This window comes from Xiphophorus couchianus, chromosome 5 (assembly GCF_001444195.1).
Source record: "Xiphophorus couchianus chromosome 5, X_couchianus-1.0, whole genome shotgun sequence".
NCBI lineage: Eukaryota > Metazoa > Chordata > Actinopteri > Cyprinodontiformes > Poeciliidae > Xiphophorus > Xiphophorus couchianus.
In genome coordinates, this window is record NC_040232.1 from 40,434,184 (window position 1) to 40,440,499 (window position 6,316).

The following is a 6,316-nucleotide window of genomic DNA, read 5'->3' on the forward strand; positions in this document are numbered from 1 at the left end:
ATACATGTATACATATTCATATACACATCTACCTGCATATATACAGTACATATCTAATGTTTATCTATATACACAAACATACACATATTTACACACGCATACACACAATTGTCGACAGTGCTGTATTCCCAACCAAATCCATCACGCCTGTTCATCCATGTACCTCTTAATAATAACCATTTTGAGGCTTTAAATCATAATAGATTGAGTTGGATGAACATAATAAATTGAGTTGGTCAGATGTAGGATATGAAACTGGCATTGACCTCAATTGTTTCAAGTAAAGTCAAAGTAAAAAGTTCCTTTAAGTTGAACACAAAAAATAAGCTGTCATCACTAAACCAAACAAATTAAGTGAGTTTAATGTAAATAGGTCCCTAAAATGAACTACAGCCAAAAAACACCTTTTAGAGTTACAATCAATTTTTGAAAACAAACATAATAACAGTTCTGAACATTAAGAATAAACAGAAATAGTTTTTTTCCTCGCAGTTCTGATAATTTTTTTGTCCAAAGACATAAATGAAGTCCTAGTCTCTCCTCAAAACAGAAGACTATTAAAGGATGGGTTAAAGGATGGATATAATGAAACTCTTGTTACGGATCTTATAGACGAAGGCAAGGCAACATGCCTCCTATACTCAGACGTTCTTTCTTTTTGCTTTTCATGTATGTTTTGTTGATTCTCATCAGTCGCATTGCAAAACAAGCTGGATGTTCTGGTACTGTTGATAGGTTTTATTTATATGTTGAACATAAGATTTTTAATCTTTTTAAACACATGAATAGGATCTTCCATAGAAGCTCAAGTTTCCTGCTTATGAGCAATAACTTCCTCTGGTGAATACTCTAGCCTGACAAACTTTCAGGCTGTTCACAACATGGCCTGAAATGCAACATTAGATGTTGCAACTCATCAGATGTCGCAGATCTGATGAGTTGCAGATAAAATGTTTTTATTGTCAAATCAGTCTGACATAAAAGAAAATACAACAAAACCACTGACGGTCAACATATACCAGGATTAGATTGGCTACAAATCATTTTAATAACTAAAACATATGACAATTAAATATTATTTAATTCACTCTCCTGTCACTAAACATGAGTTTGATGAAACCTTTGTGATAATATTGCATTTACAATTTTTTTTCAGTATGATCTAAGTGAGTGACAAGGCTGTTACAGTTTCAGCAGCAGATGTCACTAGTGAGTGATGAATGAAGCATCAATGAACCTTTGGGCAAAGCAAAGGGCTGAGGCTTCATCTGCCCATTACTACTAGGAAGAGAACAACAGGTAGGTATTAACTGTCTCTGTGCTAGGAGAGACAAAGTTCAGAGGGGCTCAGAGTACCACGACTGGTTAACACTCAGTACTGGTACTGAAGTGCTGACAGACAGCTCCTTTTTTTGTTGTTGTTGATATATACATATATATATTGTATATATATATAACGAATATTGAGGTGATAATATCTTCAGTGATTTTATAAACAACAGTATATTAAAGTCTATTCTCTGAGCTACAGGGAGCCAGTGAAGGACTTTAGGACTGGGTTGATGGGCTCTATCTTCCTGGTTTTAGTGAGAACATCATCATCAGCGTTTTGGATCAGCTACAGCTGGAGGATTTTTTTTTTTTTTTTAGCCAGACCTGTGAAGACACTCTTGCAGTAATCAATGTGACTAAAGATAAATGCATGAATGAGTTTCTCTAGATCTTGCTGGGACATTAGTCCTTTAACCATGGAAAGGTTATTCATGGAATAACCATCGGTTTGCCATGTCGTTTGCCATGACAACCGATCTGCTGACAGAATTATTTGCCTTTATGTGGCTCTCAAAGTTCTGGTGTGAGTCCATCACTTCAACCAGATTTCGGGTCTGATCTCTAGTTTCCAGCTGTAATAACTGAAGTTGTGCATTGACTTTAGATCATTCTTCTTTGGGTCCAATTGTAGCTGCCTTCATCTGTGTTGTGTGTACTCTGCGTTGTGTACAGTATAATGGGCAAAAGGAACCAGCAGATGAGGACGGTTGGTGTATTGCAGCAGTAGGGCAGGTTTATTCTGTTTAAAACAAGAATATTTTCAGCACAGCAGTTCTTGGGCTCTAGCTTCTCCACACACACCTCTCCCCAGCGCAGTTTGGCACGAACTGAGACCAGAATGTGTTAAAACCAACCAAAATTCTCACAGAGGTTCACAAATAATGAAATAAAATCTCCATTCATTCAAAAACAATTAAAATAAAACCCAAACAGAAATAATCTGCCCAATAGTTACAATTCCTATAGTTCAAATTGAATTAATAACAAAAATAATTTTCCATTATAATATGAAAATATACTAAATACATTAATTTAACATCCAGATAACATTTTGAAGCAACTCACATACCTGTTTAAAACAAGAATATTTTCAGCACAGCAGGTCTTTGGCTCTGGCTTCCCCACACACACCTTAAACCAGGGATGCCCAAAGTGGGTCCTCGAGGGCCGGCATCCTGCATGTTTTAGTTCTCTCCCTGGTTTAACGCACCTGGATCAAATGATGGCTCATTAGAGGCCTAATAAAAACATTGACATGCTGTAAAGGTTGTTACTACCACCAAGGAGAGAACTAAAACATGCAGGATGTTTTAGTTCAAGGACCCACTTTACGGGTCCTTATTGTTTAAGGCATCCTGCCTTAAACATTCACAAGTACAAAAATAACCACGTTGGCACTGTAAAACACGATAAATGTCACAAACGTGGAAACAGGAAACAAGAAAATAAAAGCTTCTGCACAAAAATAAAATACAATTCATAAGGGGTTAAAAAAATGTTACACTCTTGCTACACAATGGTAACTTCAGTTTTGTTTCTGTTGAGCTGAAACAAATGTGTGTGTCAAATCTCCACACAATGATGTGTGGAGATTTGTTCTAAGCATCTCTTCAGTTCTTGAATGGGTTCATAGTCACCTGCTGACATCAATTTAATTTCAGTTAAACATTGTAATGTAGAGCTGTGCATCATCTGCAAAGTTATGGTAACTTACTTGATTATTTGCTTTAATCTGAGTTAGCATGAGCATGTTTAAATATGTGGAACCCAGGATTGAACCTTGGGGAACCCCCTCACCCCATGTGATTTTTCGCCACTCAGATGAAAAGCAACTTACTGGCATGAAGAAGTTTCTGTTCTTTAAGTAAGACTAAAACCAGTCAAGTACTGTGCTAGAGAGTCTGACCCAGATCTCCAGTAGCTTCAATAATGTCATAGTTAACAGTGACTCAACAGAACTCAAATTGTAAAATTTATTTTATTATCAGATTTGTTTATTTTATTTAGATTGTACTAAGTTAACAAAACAAAATTAACATGATACATCTCAAGAGCAAGTGAACACATGAGATAATATCATTTTACGTAAAACATAATTCCCCTGCATTTATTTCCATCCACCTTCCCATCAACCCGGCTTGAGTCTCTACTAATGAAAACTACTGTATTTCCACAGCATTACGTGCCACCAATAACTGAACAGAAATAGAAATTGGTGATCACTAATTATTAAGAGACTTCTGGAGGGAAATGGTTGCACTGGATTTTACATAGCAATGTCAGAGTAAAGGGGGCTAAAAACAACCAGATGGTGTTGTTTTCAGATTTTTCATAATAAACTTTTTTTTCTGTGTCCTACTTCACATTACTTTGCTTCATAACATAATTTGTGGTTTAAATGGGATAGAATGTGGAAAGGTTAGAGAAATGTGAATATTTGGATGAAACTCCCAATCTTTGGCTGTCAATCAACTCATTTTTTATTCCTATAAAGCTGTCTGTGATTTCTTTCTGGGACTCACAGACAAAGGGACAAAGGGACAAACAAGTCTCTTTCTGTTTGCATTGATAGTGGCAGCCTTGAGAACTGATCGGTTCTGATCCGTTGAACTGTGACGTTTCATAAGGGGTGGACCCACTACTGTGATCTCTGCTGTTGATTTGCACAGCAACGTATAACAGAGTAAAGCTTCTAACTGATAAATGTCTGCAGAGACAAATTTGTAAATTGGCTTGAAAGTGAGTCCCAGATATCAAGTAATGGTAAATGCAATGTTGGATTATTGTCAGAAAGGTTGGCTTTTGGTTGAGGTCGACAATTAATGATGCATCAACCATCAATCATCCAATTCTAGCCAGTTCTAGTTGAAGAGATGTCATTGAATCAATGTTGTTTTGTGGTCGAATTCTAATGATTGAAATGCCAACATTGGCAATGATTCAACATTGATCAATGTTGAATCAATGTATACTGTTTGAGATCTGGGTGAGAGCATTTTATTACTGAGAGGGGGTTAATCAGGTTTTAAATTAAGCACAATGTGTGAGTTGTCCTCAACGTACTTTTCAGAAGCCTGAGATTACTGTTTTAAAATGTTCTTTTTTATTGTATTTATGTAGTTTTCTAATTTTCTGAGACACTGAATTTGGGATTTTTGTTATCTGTAAGCCAGAATCTTCAAAACTACAACAAATAAAGGCTTGAAATATTTCTTTCTTAGATCTGAAATATCAAACTTCTTGACCCTTTTCTAAACAAACTGGAAATGACTGACACCAGAATGACACCTCCGGTTGATTCAGCTGCCTTACAGAAGTTAAGGCTTAACATTAACCCTAACATGTGGATTATTGGAGAAGCAGTGTAACTTAACAGAAACAGGAAATGCAGTCACCTTTCTGATACATAAAGCTTCATCAATGTATGTTTGTACTGCAGGAGGTTCAGGTCCCTTCTACTTACAGGTAAAAGCCAGTAAATTAGAATATCTTGAAAAACTTGATTTATTTCAGTAATTGCATTCAAAAGGTGTAACTTGTACATCGTATTTATTCATTGCACACAGACTGATGCATTCAAATGTTTATTTCATTTAATTTTGATGATTTGAAGTGGCAACAAATGAAAATCCAAAATTCCGTGTTTCACAAAATTAGAATATTGTGTAAGGGTTAAATTTTGAAGACACCTGGTGCCACAAACTAATCAGCTGATTAACTCAAAACACCTGCAAAGGGCTTTAAATGGTCTCTCAGTCCAGTTCTGAAGCCTACACAAACATGGGGAAGACTTCAGATTTGACAGCTGTCCAAAAGGCGACCATCGACACATTGCACAAGGAGGGAAAGACACAAAAGGTTATTGCTGAAGAGGCTGGCTGTTCTCAGAGCTCTGTGTCCAAACACATTAATAGAGAGGCAAAGGGAAGGAAAAACTGTGGTCAGAAAAAGTGTACAAGCGATAGGGATCACCGCGCCCTAGTCAAGATTGTGAAAAAAACCCATTCAAAAATGTGGGGGAGATTCACAAGGAGTGGACAGCTGCTGGAGTCAGTGCTTCAAGATCCACCACCAAGAGACGCTTGAAAGACATGGGTTTCAACTGCCGCATACCTCGTGTCAAGCCACTGTTGACCAAGAAACAGCGCGAAAAGCGTCTCACCTGGGCTAAGGAAAAAAAGAGCTGGACTGCTGCTGAGTGGTCCAAAGTCATGTTTTCTGACGAAAGCAAATTTTGCATTTCCTTTGGAAATCGAGGTCCCAGAGTCTGGAGGAAGACAGGAGAGGCACAGGATCCACGTTGCCTGAAGTCTAGTGTAAAGTTTCCACCATCAGTGATGGTTTGGGGTGCCATGTCAACTGCTGGTGTCGGTCCACTCTGTTTCCTGAGATCCAGGGTCAACGCAGCCGTCTACCAGCAAGTTTTAGAGCACTTCGTGCTTCCTGCTGCTGACCTGCTCTATGGAGATGGAGATTTCAGGTTCCAACAGGACTTGGCGCCTGCACACAGCGCAAAATCTACCCGTGCCTGGTTTACGGACCATGGTGTTTCTGTTCTAAATTGGCCAGCCAACTCCCCTGACCTTAGCCCCATAGAAAATCTGTGGGGTATTGTGAAAAGGAAGATGCAGAATGCCAGACCCAAAAACGCAGAAGAGTTGAAGGCCACTATCAGAGCAACCTGGGCTCTCATAACACCTGAGCAGTGCCAGAAACTCATCGACTCCATGCCACGCCGCATTAATGCAGTAATTGAGGCAAAAGGAGCTCCAACCAAGTATTGAGTATTGTACATGCTCATATTTTTCATTTTCATACTTTTCAGTTGGCCAACATTTCTAAAAAATCCCTTTTTTGTATTAGCCTTAAGTAATATTCTAATTTTGTGACACACGGAATTTTGGATTTTCATTTGTTGCCACTTCAAATCATCAAAATTAAATGAAATAAACATTTGAATGCATCAGTCTGTGTGCAATGAATA